At 39.0% G+C, this 15,574-nt stretch overlaps 1 protein-coding gene across 4 annotated transcripts in view; it reads right to left on the bottom strand.

Annotated features, from left to right (window-relative positions):
* The window catches only part of TCP11 (t-complex 11), an 84,301-nt gene that overhangs the window by 43,855 nt on the left and 24,872 nt on the right, over window positions 1–15,574 (bottom strand). The window contains exon 1 of one of the 4 annotated variants that reach the window (XM_074236489.1): window positions 5,607–5,656. The exons of the other annotated variants lie outside the window; for them this stretch is intronic. The gene's annotated coding sequence lies outside the window, so the exon portion shown is untranslated. Of the gene's footprint in view, window positions 1–5,606; window positions 5,657–15,574 lie in introns of those variants that run through there. 4 annotated transcript variants of the gene reach the window in all.

Genomic DNA, 15,574 nt, shown 5'->3' with positions numbered 1-15,574 from the left:
GAGCATTAGTGACTACTCTTAGGATCTGGTCTGACCCTTTTAACTAGTTTTGAGTATATTTAAATGTATTGTTACCTATGCTCAGAACTCTACCTTTTCACCTGATGATATATTTTATGAAAGCTTCTAAAACAGACCCTGAAGCAACAGAACCAAACAAACAAACAACAAACAACAAACCAAAAACTCCATAGTGAATCAAGTTCTCAACTCAAGATATTGTGGAGGATCTTCAGTAAAGGTCTGTCTCATGTGGGAAGGACACAGTGCAGCTCAGGTCTGTGCTCAGCAAACCAGCAGTACAGCAGTGAGGGTCCCAAACTCAATTCAGAAGACAAAGTTCAAGTTCCAGGAACACTGGTGCAACATACAGGACTGAATTAGACTACCCTAACTCAGGGAACAAATTGCTATACCTGAAATGTCATAGGCAAGTAATAAACCAGGGGACCAGAGGTCCTAGCACATAAAATTTGGGATTATGCCCTTTCTGTCCCAGGAGCACAGATCAACTATCAAAATGGTTTACAACAACAATAACAACAACAACAACAAAAAGCAATGATCATAGACAGCTACTATTCTGACAGGGATGATAAAAATGCCATCTCAAGCAGGGAAGGATTTGGTCTCAAATCCAAAAGGACCTGTTGGAAGATCTCAAAAAGGATTTTAAAAACCAAAGAAGAGAGGAAGAAGAAAAATGGAAAAACGAAATGAGTCATACTGAAGAATTATGGGAAACTGACTGAAAAAAATACCTTTACAAGTAAAACTGGCACCAAATGGAAAAAGAAATCAACTCCTTTAAAAGTAAAATTATCCAATTGGAAAAGAAAACACAAGAAAACAAATCCTTAAAATTAGAATTGGACAAATGGAAACTAATGTGAGGGGCAAAAGTGCTGACTTTTCAGAAACATAGTGCTAAATTAGTCTAAGCCATAGGCCTCAGTTTCTATTTCTCAAGAATCAGGTGAGTGTGAAAACCTGGATCTCTGGCTAGAAAAATTATGTCACCCTAACCTTACAAGATGTAAACAAAGACCGACCCTCCTGGGAAAGCTTAGGTGCATCTCCCTTCTCTTCAGACCATCAAGTTTGACCAAGTCTGTAAGGGTTGGCAGAAAAGAGGAGGGGGAATGGGTTGTGGTTTTTGTGGGGTTTTTTAACCCTGCTTCAGCTTCTGTAAATTCAGCTTTTCCTGCTCTCTCTCTCCCATAGAGAGTTAGGAACTGCCCCACTTCTTGCAAGAACCGAATTAAATTTTAACTCTTTGCTGCCACTGTGAGAGGACTCTAAGTAATCATTTTGGGTTAGGGTTTAAATTCCCTGCAGTTTTGGGGGCTTTTCCTGGGATAGTGATCTTAGGGAGATATGATCCCTGACTCAGCTCAAGGACAGGTGCCTGTTAAAGAGTTTTACTCCAACAGTCCCTGATGCTGGCCTTGGAGTCTCCCTCTCTCTGAGACAAACAACCCTAAGCGGGGTAACTCAGTGGAAGCAAAGATCGGAACAGATCTGAGAAATTTCCCTGAAGGAAACCCAGCTGGTGGAGTTGCAGTTAGGCAATTTATATGCATATAAGGTATGCAATCTGGTGAGTCACAAGGGTAGTTGGCTCACTGGAGCACCAAGTGCTCTAAGGTGACTGCTGGTGGGCAGGCGAGCGCCACTTTGAGCCTAGTAGAGACTAGGACAATTTGTTGAGTCATGAACTCGGAGGTGCCAGAGATGGACCTCATGCTAAATTATGGGGAAAAAGAACAATCTGAAGTTAAAGCTGCAGCAGGAGATTAGGAAATACCAAAGGACAGTCTATTAGGCAGCTGGTGGCAAGATTGGGACCAATCACCAAAATATCAAAGTAAGGATAAGAGAAAAAGCTAATTAAATATTGTTGTTTCATATGGGTTGATAAAATTTTGGGTGGCAGAGTAATTTGGTCCGAATATGGCCCCACTGAAGATTGGGTATGTCAAAAGTTGAATTTATTTGTGAATGACAGGGAATCCTCTGAGCCCCGGAAGAGCTATATGCAACTCTCTGGCTCCCGGACACCCAGCTATTCATAAGTAAAACACAGGAGGAGAAAAAGGAGGGAAAAGAGGTCCCACCTTACCCATGGGGACCCTCTCCTTGTTCTCCCTCTGTCCTATGAGTCTTTACCATTGGGTGCAGCTTTAGCTAGAGCATCAATCCCCCCCTTCTCTATAGAAGTGAGCATTAAATGATTTGGGGCAGAAGGGATTAGAGTGTCCTGGGAGAAGTTGCAATTTACTGAAAGGGAGGTAGAATATTTAGGTAGATTCCCCCCCCCCCCCCCCCCCCCCCGGGCTGAAAGTGTGTGTGTGTGTGTGTTATCTATATTCCCAAACCCAAGAATAAGCAGGCTTGGAAATTTCTAAGATTGATAGGGCATTGCAACAGTTGGATCAACTCCTATGCAAAGGTACTGCATGAATATCTATTAGAGGAAAGACCAAGATAGGATATTATGGGATTCAAAAGATAAAGAGAGTTTTAAGCAATTAAGAACTATTTTGGTTATGCCCAGGTGGTACTGTTGTTGTCTCCCCAGTCAAGCCCTTCTACTTATTCAGAAGAAAGGGTGGCCTTAGGGGTACTAGCATTAGTAAGAGGGGGGCAGCCACACCCGGTGGCCCTTTTATGGAAATTAGGTCTTAATGTGAGTGTACCACATCAGGTGAGGACAATTTTGTTTGTTTGTTTGTTTTTTAGATTTTTGCAAGGCAAATGGAGTTGAGTGGCTTGCCCAAGGCTGCACAACTAGGTAATTATTAAGTGTCTGAGGTCGGATTTGAACTCAGATACTCCTGACTCCAGGGGTGGTGCTCTATCCACTGTGCCACCTAGCTGCCCTGGTGAGGACAACTTTGAACCAAAAAGCTGGCAGGTGGTTAACGGACTCTCGCATATTAAAATATGAAACAATTCTCTTAGAAAGGGATGATTTGATACTAACTCAGGATCATAACCAGAGTCCAGCTGAGTTTCTGTCTGCTTTCCCTGAGGATTCTCAGCAATTAGAACACAGTTGTTTGGAAGTTGTGAATTTTCACACTAAAGTGAGAGAGGACTTACAGGATTCACCCATTCCACGTGGGGAAGATTGGTTTGTAGATCGATCCTCGAGGGTGGTGGAAGGAAAAAGGATGAATGGATATGCTATAATAGATGGGAATAAAAATACAGTTGTTCAAACAGGAGGCTTTCCAAAAAGATGGTCTGCTCAGACTTCTGAACTGTATGCACTGAACCAGGCATTAAAAGGACTGGAAAAAAAAGGAGTAACTATCTATACTGATTCCAAATATGCTTGGGGAGTGGTACACATATTTGGGAAAATATGGGAGAAGAGAGGAATGATAAAAGTAAAGGAAAAGATTTGACCCATGATGCCCTAATAAGAGAAGTTTTAAATAATTTGCTTAAACCCCCTGCTATTGCAGTAGTAATGTCAAAGGACATCGATCAGGGAACTCATCTGAAGCTAGGGGTAACCACCTTGCTGATGAGATGGCTTAGAGAGCTGGGGAAGGAAAGCTTGGAGGACCAAAAGTTATGTTATTACTAATACCAAAGATTCCTTCAAGCACCTCTCCACCATCTTTTACCGATAAGAAAAAGCAGAAAATGTTGGACTTGGGGGCTAAGGAGTCGGATGAGGGGCATTGGCATTTGCCCGATGGATGGGAAGTGCTGAACAAAGCAAGTTAAGAGGCAAGTCTTGCAGACTTTACATCAAGGCACTCATTAGGGTGTCCTGAATCTGTGTCATTCAGCCTTAGCCAAGTATATATCTCCTGGCCTCCATACAATAGCCAGGCAATTGGTAGATAGGTGTCTTATTTGTAGAAGGATAAATGGGGCTGCCCAGCACTGACCGCTGGCAGGGGGATGGCCTCTGGGAATTCAACCCTTTCAGAGCATAGATGAATTTTACTGAGCTGCCTCCTGTGGGCCACCTCAAATATTTGTTGGTCATAGTAGACCATTTGACCTCTTGGGTAGGGGTCTTCCCTCTTTCAGGGGCAACTGCCCCCATGATCAGCAAAATTCTGCTAGAATAAGTAATTCCCCAGTATGGTATGGTGGACAGGATTGATTCAGATCAAGGGACACACTTTACCTCCAAGGTTCTCCAGTCCCTGGCTCAAGCCTTGGAAATTTCCTGGGAACTACATACAGGTGGAAAGAATGAATCAGGAAATTAAGAGACAGTTAACAAAGTTGTCTCTTGAGATACAATTACCTTGGACCAAATGCCTGCCCCTTGCATTGTTAAGGATCAAGACAAAGCCTAGACCGGACATTGGGTTATCTCCTTATGAGATGTTGTATGGCCATCCATTTCTTGGCCCAATTGAACAATGGGATCCTAGTTTAGATAATAAGGATAAGTTTGTCAAGGAATATATATAAAGGTACTGTCCCAACATTTGAAAGACATTCAACTAAAAGGACTTATTGCACAGACTCCTCCTAGGTTTGCAGTCCACAAATTTGAACCAGGTGATTGGGTGTTGATCTGGACGTGGAAGGAGGAAAAGGTGACTCTGAATTGGGAAGGGCTGTTTCAGGTTCTCTGGACCTCAGACACTGCCAGTGAGGTTGGACCCACCATGCCGGAGTAAAAAGATTTGTGAATCCACCAAAAGAATGGACTGTGGACTCTGAACCCATGAATGAATTGATTGAAACTGCATTTTAAGCGAGTATATGACTAATGGACTCTCCAACAACTCACCCAGGAAGTGGAGGATTCTTGGTATTCTCCCCTTTGTTATAATTTTGTTATCACTCCTTTGCTTCCTAGCTGGTATAATTGTATATAACATATGGGATTTCCATGTGGGACCCATTACTGGGTACAATTACAGTGTCACTCCCTGGGGTTGGCCCCCTTCACTTTCTAGTCTCTGGTTAAGACTACAATCCTGCAGAAATGTGCCTTAAAGGGGCAACTAGGTGGCGTAGTGGATAAAGCACCTGCCTTGGTGTCAGGAATACCTGGGTTCAAATCTGGTCTCAGACACTTAATAATTACCTAGCTGTGTGGCCTTGGGCAAGCCACTTAACCCCATTTGCCTTGCAAAAACCTAAAAAAAAAGATGTAAACAAAGACAGACCCTCCTGGGAAAGCTTAGGTGCACCTCCCTTCTCTTCAGACCATCAGGTTTGACCAAGTTTGTAAGGGTCGGCAGAAAAGAGGACAGGAATGGGTTGTGGTTTTTTAACCCTGCTTCAGCTTCTGTAATTCGGCTTTTCCTGCTCTCTCTCTCTCATAGAAAGTTAGAAAGCCCCCGCTTCTTGCAAGAAGCAAATTAAATTTTAACTCTTTGCTGCCATTTTGAAAGGACTCTGAGTAGTCATTTTGGGTTAGGGTTTAAATTCCCTGCACACTAATGACTCTCTTTAAAACTTCAAGTACCTCTTAGGAAAAATGACTGACTTGGAAAATGGAGATAATTTACAAATTATTGGTCTACCTGAAAGTCACAATCAGAAAAAGAGTCGGAACAATATAATGCAGGAAATTAACATGGAAAACTAAATACAAGAAGATAAAATACATCACTCACCTCCAGAAAGAAATTCAAAAGTAAAAACTTCAAGCAATATTTTGGCCAAATTTCAAACTTCTCAGCTAAAGAAAAAAATACTGCAAGTTACCAAAAAGAAATAATTTAAATACCAGGAAGTCACAGTCAGGATTAAACAGGACTTATCAGTCAACATTAATGAATTGGAGGGTCTTTTTAGAGGGCAAAGAAGCTTGGAGTTATAACCAAAAATCATTATCCTGAAAAATTCAGCATATTATTTCAGGAGAAAATATGGATTTTCAATGAAATAGAGAACTTTCAAACTTACCTGAAGAAACCTGAAACACCAGAACTAAACAGAAAATTTGATCTTAAATACAAGACTCAAGGGATGCTTAAAAATGTAAATGGAAAGAAAATAAAATGTTAGCCAATAATAAGATTAAACAAAAATATTAGTCAATTAGATTAAAATGGGAAGAAAATAACTGATCTTGAGAGTTTTATTTCTCTTAGGAGAGTTGAAAGTAACAATTAGACAGAGTATGGGTATAAATTGGTCATGATGTGATGGTACTTTAGTTCATGATGGTTATATTTCTACTGAGACAGCTGGAGTTTGTGGGTACATATTGAACAAGATGGTGTTCTGCTTATGTTTGTACTTCTATCAGGATAGCTGAAAGGAGTATACTCTTATACGTCGACAGAGGGTGGAGGTACAAGACAGGTGTAAAAAAATCAAGAAATTTTAAAAAGGATTATCCTAGAAGAAGAAGAAGGTGAAGGCATTAGAGGGTAGTTAACAGTACAAGAAGACTCACAAAGGACCTATTATAGTAGAAGGAAAGAAGGGAGAGTGTAAACATCAAGTAAAACTTATTCTCAACAGATTGGCTCAAAGAGGGAATTATACAATCCTGACTGAGTTTAGAAATTTATTGTACACAGAAAAGAAGGAAAGGGCCACACATATAAAAATATTTATAGCAGCCCTTTTTGCAGTGGGAAAAAGTTGGAAATTGAGGGGATGTCCATCAGTTGGGGAATAGTTAAACAAATTATGGTATATGAATACTATAGAATATGTTACAGAACATATTTTTCTGTAAGAAATCACGAATGGTCTTTAGAAAAGACTTAAAGACTTACATGAACTGATGTTGAGTGAAGTGAATAGAACCAGGAGAATATTGTACATATTAACATTATTATGAGATGAACACTATGAAGAACGCTGCTCCTCCCAGTGATCTAGAACAATCCTGAGATATGTTCTGAAAAATGTCATCCAGATTAAAAACTATGGAGTCTGAATGCAGAGCAAAGCATACTATGTTTATTTTTTAAAACTTCTTTAGTATTGTTTCTCTCGTGATCTTCCCCCCCTTAATTCTAAACAACATGCCTGATATAGTAATATGTTAAACATGATTATACATATATAATCTGTAACAGATACTTCACTGCCATGGGGAGGGGGGAGGGAAGGGCAACTGGTAGAAAAATGTGGAACTCAAAAGCTAGCAAAAGGATGAATGTTGAAAACTATCTTTTCATGTAATTGGAAAAAAATTAAAAAAGAGAAAGAAGGTAATATTATCTAGATATAATTAAGGAGAGCCTGAATTAAAGTGGTTGTAAGAATGGAGTAGAAACAGATGGGAGGGTAAGGTAAATTAGGAAAGAGGATGAAGTAATGAAAAGAATTAAAAATATCTCTGAGGTTAAGGACATGATCACTGAGGAAATGGCAGTGCCACAGAAAAAGTGAAATCAAAGCAGGATGAGGTTTAGGAAGGAAGGACTTTAAAAAAGAAACTTCACAAATAAGAGGATGAGGAAGTGTGACTCAACAATGTTTCCTGTGACTATCTGGATAGTAAATTGCTAGGCGGTAAACTGTCATACTGGACTAGGTTGAGCACCCATATCTTTCAGACATATTGTTCAAATCTGGCTTCAGATATATATATATTAGCTATGTGACCCACCCTGTTTGCCTGAGTTGACTCATCTGTGGCTCCAAAAAGTTATATATAACATAAGCAGCAGCCACACCCTGGTAAATAAACCATCTAAGTAGCCAGGCTAAAAACCACATTGAGAATAATCAATTTTTTTTTTAAAATCCACTAGTGAATTAAGAGAGTATCTAGTCCAAGCATATAAATACTTCTCTCAGTGGAATGGGTGGCTGAAAACTATTTGTTCCAATGACCATGAAGGCCAGTTCTGCGGAGCACTTAAGAGTTTGGTAAGACATCCTGAGTCATCACCAGTTGCCTGAATTTTGCTTTGCCAGTAGACTTCGAAGACTCTGGAAGAGAGATTGAGACCAATGATTTGTGCAATTCTGCCTCACTCAAACCAATTCACATGGACATCTTAGGTCTTCTTTGAAAATAAAAATAAAAAATGTCTCGGGTGCTCCTAACTCCAGGGCCTATGCACCATCCATTGCGCCACCGAGCTGCCCTTATTATTATTATTTTAATTTTTTCCTCTTTCCTTTACTTTATTGCTCATGAGGGTCTATATTTTTGGGGGAGAGGGGGCATTATGTTTACTCTTAAACAAGAATATTTTAGTAATGTATAAAAAAACATGTGTACAAAAATAAAATATAATCAAAAAAAGAAAAGAGAAGAAAAAAATGAGCTGAAGAAGGAAATGGCAAACCACTTTAGTACATTTGCCAAGAAAACCCCAAATGGGGTCACAAAGACACCTGAACATCAAAGTTTGCTACACTTTGCTTTGTTCAGGTCAAAAGAGTTCTGTTCCATGCCAGACATGACATTTTAGGAAAGACATAAGCTGCAAATAATTGAAGCTTCTACATCTTTGCTTGTTGGATTCCTACATATTCTCTAAAGCCCAAATTAAATATCTATTGTTTCCTGATTCTCCCATTGGTAATTTTTCTTCAACAATTTTTCTATCTTAAGATTCCATCTAAAACCATTGTGTATCATTTTCCATTATAGTTTTCTCTACATGCTAAATTCTCTCACTGGACTTTGAAGCTGTGTGGAGGGTAGGGATTCTTCAACATTTGTCTCCACTAAGTGCTAAGTCCCATGCTCTGTACACAGTAGGCAACTAGTAAAGGTTTACTTAATTGTATAGAATTATATGGGAGGAAAAACCATGTAGACACAACTTTTCACTCAAGAGCCAATAGTATGCCTTGACACAATTCTCAATTTGTCACTCAGATGTCAATGTGATTACTGAGTCAATGTGATAAAGATGAGGAAGTGCTGGATTTGGGCCTGATCCAGAGGACCTGGGATTGAATCCTGGGGGATATTAGACAAGAACAACTCGGGACCTCAGACTTTTCATCCGTAAAATAATACTCTGCTAGTTTGACTTCTAAAATTCCTTCCCCCTCAAATCTATAATTTAAATAAAAATCTTTGGAAGACCAAGATTTTTAGAGTGGCAGAGAACTGGAAACAAACTAGATACCCTTCACTTGGGATTGGCTAAAAAAATGATAAATGAATGTGATGGAAATAAGTACCCTGGTTGTGAAACATTGTATCTGCTGACAGACTTGGGTGATTTCTCAGGCTCAAGATTTAGAGCTGGAAGGAACCTTAGGAGGGTCATCTTATCTCACCCCTCACCTCATTTTATAGGTGAGGAAATAAGAGGCCCAGACAAGTCAAGTCGCTTGCTGAATTCTACACAGGGATGCCCTTCCTACATGATACCTCAAGTTTTTTCTTAACTGTTTTTTTCTTTGCTTCAAGAGATGGCTCTCTGTCTAGAGAAGGAATATTCATTCTCATTCTGTGTGTGAATGTGTGTGTGTGTATGTGTGTATACACACATATATTTGTATATATACTTATATTCATACATATATAATACATCTATAATTACACACAGACATGTGTCTGTGTATTGTGTGTGTGCATGCATCTTTTCAATAATCTCCTTTTTGCATTTTTAATAAATTTTGAGTTCCAAATTTTTTCCTTGGTTTCCTTTCTAAAAATGACAATTTGATTTAATGTGCAGTCATGTAAAACATATTTCCATATTAATCATGTTGTCAAAGAAGAAACAGACCAAAAGGTAAAAACCCATGAAAAAAATAAAGTCGGTATGTCTAGATCTGCATTCCATAGTTCTTTCTCTAGTTGTGTTAGCACCCTAAGTTTTTTGGAATTATCTTGAATTGGGCTAAATTATTCATAGTTATTCATCATACAATGTTGCTGTTACTGTGTAGAGTTTTCCTGGTTCTACTCACTTTTCATCATTTCATGTAAATCTTTCCAGGTTTTTCTTAAATCTACCTGTTGCTAACAATCTTTTATTATACACTAAATCTAATGTTTTGAGGGGTTTTTCAGTCCACATTCTCCTAGGTCCCCAGTGGCTTTTGATACTGTAGAACAGCCATGTCTCCTGAATACTTTTTTTAAATTAATTTTTATTAAAGATATTATTTGAGTTTTACAATTTTCCCCCATCTTGCTTCCCTCCCCCCATCCCCCCACAGAAAGCACTCTGTCAGTCTTTACTTTGTTTCCATGTTGTACCTTGATCCAAATTGGGTATGATGAGAAAGAAATCATATCCTTAAAGAAGAGAAGTCTAAGAGGTGACAAGATCAGACAATAAGATATGTTTTTTTCTAAATTTAAGGGAATAGTCCTTGAACTTTGTTCAAACTCCACAGCAAATTATCTGGATACAGCTGGCACTCTCCTGAATACGTTTTTACTCTGGAATATGGAGCACTCCCTTGCCTTGGCTTACTGTTCATCTCATCCCTTATTATCAGTTTCCTTTTTTGGATCATCATGTCCTGTCAGTAGGAGTGTTCTTTGGTACTTTTCTCCCTGTGTTTTCTCTCTCAGGAATATCAAAGTTTATAAATATACAAGTATAAGTCATATATATATATATATATATATATATATATATATATGCATGTAAGCATATATAAGCATATATATTATTTATATATGTAAATTCAAACACATATGTATATTTAGTTAGTTCTAATTTTTCCACTGAACTTCAGTCCACTGAACATCGGTTTGCTGGACATCTTGACCTGGATATCCTAGGTTCATTAGTACCTCAAATTCAAAACATCGATTCATAGAATTTTAGAGCTCAGAATAGACCTTATAGAATATCTGGTACAAACCCTTCATTTCATAGATGAAAACACTGAGGCATGGGGAGGTTGAATGATTTGTCCCCAAACAAACAGCTTAAGTAGAGTGAAGTCTTCTGGTTTTAAATCCATTGTTCTATTGCCATAAAAGGGTTCAAAATTTGTCCCCAAACCCATTGTTTCCTCTAAATATTCTTATTTCCTATCTATATAATCTCTCTGATACCATCTCTTCTCCTCATACAGAGCTACAACTTTGGTGAATGCCCTAATTGCTTCTAGTATAGACTATTGCAACAGTCTTCTCTGAATGATCCTCCAGGCTCCTAATCTAGTTCCCTCTTCAGTCCCACACATCAGTCAAATTAATTTTCTTATGACACCACAAATGTAAGCTATCTTAATCTCCTTTTCAAATATCTTCAGTGCTTCCCTTTAGGTTAAAATATACACTCCAGTAATCTGGCCCCCATGTCTCTTTTCAGAGTTATTTCTTATTACTTTGCCTTCATGAATTCTTCCAAGTGCCTTACTTAAGCTATTCTCCCACACTTATATCCCCTTACTTCTCTCTCTCTCTATGCATTTGCACAGCCTGCCCCTCGCCATCCTTGTAATGTACTTTGCCCTCATCTCCCCCTTTAAATACTTCACTTTGAATCCTGCTCAAATAACAATGCCTACCTAAAAGTATCACTTTTCCAGTTTTTAGGTCTCCTTTCCTCCTGAAATTATTTTGTATTTCCATATCTATATATACATTGTGTACTGCTCCCACTCTCAATAGAATGTAAACTCCTTGAGAGAGGCATTATTTCATATTTGTTTTGCATGTAATAAGCACTAAATGTCTGATGAACTGAATTTGAATTTAATAAGGATAAACATCCTATACTTAGATAAAAAGATCAAGTGAATTCATTGTTCTGAAAACTCAACCCAAAGCAACAAGGATATATGGCAAACAAAAAACAGTTCCAATCATAAACTGCATTGAGAAGTGTAGTATCCAGAAGGAGATAGGAAAGCGTCCCAATGTACTTAGTCCTGAATTCACTTCAGAAATAGTGTGTTCTTTTCTGGGTGCTATGGTTGAAGGAGAAATATTTGTGTATAGTCTTCTAATATAAAGCTATTATTATCTATGCTTGTCTGATATTTTCTGAGGGCCTCTAACTCCTTATCCATTGTTTAATGTAATCCTCTTCTCAAATGTAAATTCACAAAGATAATAGAAAGCAACCTCAGTTAGTCCCCTCTACCTCTCTTCCACCTTTCTGGCTCTCAACCTTCCATGGTGGGTATCTGACTTGAATCATGTACAGGTAGGTCAATCCTTGACCCCCTTTTTCCTGACTCCTTCCTGCAGAGAATTCCCCATAAAAGTTTGGTTGACCCCCTCCCTCCATGCTGGAGCCACATGGGTCCAAGCCCAGTCATATATGTGGATTTGTCTCTTCCTTTTCTATTTTTCCCTTATTAAGAATTTTAGCATCAACTTTTTTATTCAGCCTGTCCTTTAAGTAGCTCACTATCAGGGGCAACTAGATGGCACAGTGGGAAAAGTACTGGCCCTGGAGTCAGGAGGACCTGAGTTCAAATATGTCTCAGATACTTAATAATTACTTAGCTGTGTGAACCTGAGCAAATCACTTAACCATACTGCCTTGCAAAAAAAAAAAGTAGCTCTCCATCTTGCTGCCTCTTGTGAGAGAGAATGTGACTTGTGAACTATTTGTGGTCACCTGTGAACTTTTATGTAGCATTTTCTGAACTTTCTGTAGTAACATATGAAATTTGTGTTAGATCCAGGCCTGGGTTTAACTCTTGTCTAATTGAACCTGGTTGAGTATTGTTTCCAGAGAAAATGAATCCTATTCTCCATAGAAACTCCTAACAATGCTCCAGGGAGACCCCAAATAATCCACATCCTACATGGATATCCCAAATGACTCTCAATTACAATAGAAACCATACCACCCTGCTTCCTATATTCCATATCCTATAAAAGGCCTGCTCTCTCCCTACTACCCACTGCTGCAATCTGCTCAGATCAAGTCCACTGTTCCTTCAATAAACAGCTTTTACATCACATTCACTTCCATTTGTACTGCAATCGTCTTTAGACCATGGGCCCATCTTTTGACCTCTCACTTTTGCAGTAACCTGTGAAATACAATCTAAACCTTTCATATTTCCAGGGTCAGGTGGTCTGAGTTTTTCATTTAAAGAGTCCCCTTTCTCTGAGAACACGCCATTTTTCTGTCATCACTATACTCAGGAAGAGAATTTGACTAAGTTGGTAAAGGGAATGAGAGGATCAGTTTAAGGGACCAAGGAGGTTTAGGCTGGTGAAGAAAAGGCTTGGAGTGTACAGGATGGTTATCTTAAAGTTTGATGTGGGGTTATTTATCATCTAGAAACCGATTACCCTTGTTTTCCTGAGCCCCAAAGAAAACTAGGAAAAATAGGCAGAAATAGCAGAGGTAGATTTAGGTACAAAGCAAATCATCCTCACTGTTCGCAAGTTGGGCTACAAAGATCCATCCTTGCTTTTTTTCCTTCTCCTTCCTTTCTCCCTCCCTTCCTTCCTCCTTCCCTTTTCTCCTTTCCTTACTCCCTATCCATCTTTATTCCTTCCTTCCCTTTCTTCTTTCTTTCCCCTCCCTACTTCCTGCCTTCTTTCCTCCCTTTCCTTTTGTACTTGTGGGTGCTCTGCTGAAAAGCCTAGTTAAGATTTCTTAAGGTATACATGTGCCAAATTACTCTGCCTCCTTGACTTAGTCTCAGGCTAAACCTATTTGGCTATAGTTTGGGTCCTTGTTGGCCAGAGTGAATTTGAACAGCAATTGTTTCTGTTTTGGCCCAAAATCCTTAGGGTTTTCCCTTCCCAGATCTTTTTTTTTTATTATGCAAAAAAAAGGATCTTTACATCTATTCTTTCTCTGCCTGAATCACTAGATACTCTGAGAGTTTTACCCACTCACAATTTTTCTTCTTTTTTGGAAGTGGTCATTCTTAGCCTCTATGTCTCATCTCAGACTTGTCCAAAAGTATAAACAGCTGCTCTGGGAAGTAATAGGTTCCCTTCCACACAAAGGTGGGCTGGATAATTACCTATCAAAAAGAGTAGAACTGATTTCTGTTTAAAGAAGTGGCTAGGATGAGGTAGACAGAGTAACAGCAGAGTACACTCAAGCTCTTCCAAATTCCCTTTGAAACAACTTTAACAACTCAAATTGAATTCTATAATGACAGAACTACCAAAAAATTGGAGGGGGGGAGATATAAAAATAGTTTCAAGTCTAGAACAACTTAGGTGGCCAACAGGAAAGGTCTGTATCAGGTGGTAGTCAGAGCTGGAGCCCAGCAGAGATTGTGCAGCACAGGCCATAGTACCCAGGGCAGCATCATGAGAAGCAGCATTGGAGCTGTCAACACAGATGACAAGGAGGCCAGACAACTGGTCAGAAGGAAATTACAGGGTCCCCTATGCTGATACTAGGTGCAGGGTCCCAAGGTGAGAACAAGTGGTTCCTCATTGGATCTTGAGACCCCAGGAGTACAGGGGCTTATAGTCACGGTTCCAAGATGAGAAGAATGCTTGTGGGTTACTCATAGACCACATGCCAGAAGAGCATCACATCTCTCTTTAAATCATAGCACTTTAGAAGAAGTGACCTCCCTCAGAACTAGCTCTGAAAACAACAGAAAGAAAAGTTGAAGCTTGGGACAGTGCCTCTTCTACCCAAGAGCAGAGCCCAGCCTTAACATATAGACTGGAAAATAAGCAAACAAACAAATAAAAGGAACCTGACCATAAGAAATGACTATGATCACAGGAAAGATCAAAACACAGAACAATAAAGTCAAAACAGCTAGAAGCAAAATTTCAAATAAAAAATGTGAACTAGTCATAGCCCATCCCTTAACCCCTCCCCCCAAAGAATTTCTGGAAGAGCTCAAAAGGGATTTTAAAAATCAAATGAAAGGTAGAAGAAAAATTGGGAAAAGAAATGATGCAATCATGAAAAGAAAGTCAACATCTGATAAAAGACCACACACACACACACACACACACACACACGAATGCATAAGAAAATACACTTTAAATGAAAAACAGAATTGTCGAAGTTTTTTAAAAGATACAAAAATTCAATGAAGAGGAGAACTTTTTTTTTTTTTAGGTTTTTTTTGCAAGGCAAATGGGGTTAAGTGGTTTGTCCAAGGCCACACAGCTAGGTAATTATTAAGTGTCTGAGGCCGGATTTGAATCAGGTACTCCTGACTCCAGGGCTGGTGCTCTATCCACTGTGCCACCTAGCTGCCCCAGAGAAGAACTCTTTAAAGTCAGTGGCCACATGGAAAAAGAGGTACAAAAGCTCAATGAAGAAAATAATGATTGGGTAAGTGAAAGCTAATAACTCCATGAGAAACAACAAACAATAAAACAAAGGTGGCTTAGTGGATAAAGCACGGCCTTGGAGTCAGGAGTTACCTAGGTTCAAATCCGGCCTCAGACACTTAATAATTACCTAGCTGTGTGGCCTTGGGCAAGCCACTTAACCCCCACTGCCTTGCAAAAAAAACCTACAAACAAAACAACAAAGTCAGAAGAATGAAAGACAACTGATCTGGAGATAATTTCAAAAATTATTGAACTACCTGAAAACCATTGATCAAAAAAAAGAGACTGGATAGCATCTTTCAAGAAATTTTCAAGAAAAACTGCCCTGACATACTAGAACCAGAGGGTAAAATAGAAATAGAATCTACCAATTACTTCATGAAAGAGATCCCAAAGAGAAAACTTCCAGGAATATTATAGCCAAATTCCTGAGTTCCCAAGTCAAGG

Source organism: Macrotis lagotis, chromosome 5, assembly GCF_037893015.1.
Source record: "Macrotis lagotis isolate mMagLag1 chromosome 5, bilby.v1.9.chrom.fasta, whole genome shotgun sequence".
Lineage (NCBI taxonomy): Eukaryota > Metazoa > Chordata > Mammalia > Peramelemorphia > Peramelidae > Macrotis > Macrotis lagotis.
The sequence above is the reverse complement of the archived record's forward strand: the minus strand, read 5'-3'. Positions and strand labels throughout refer to the sequence as shown.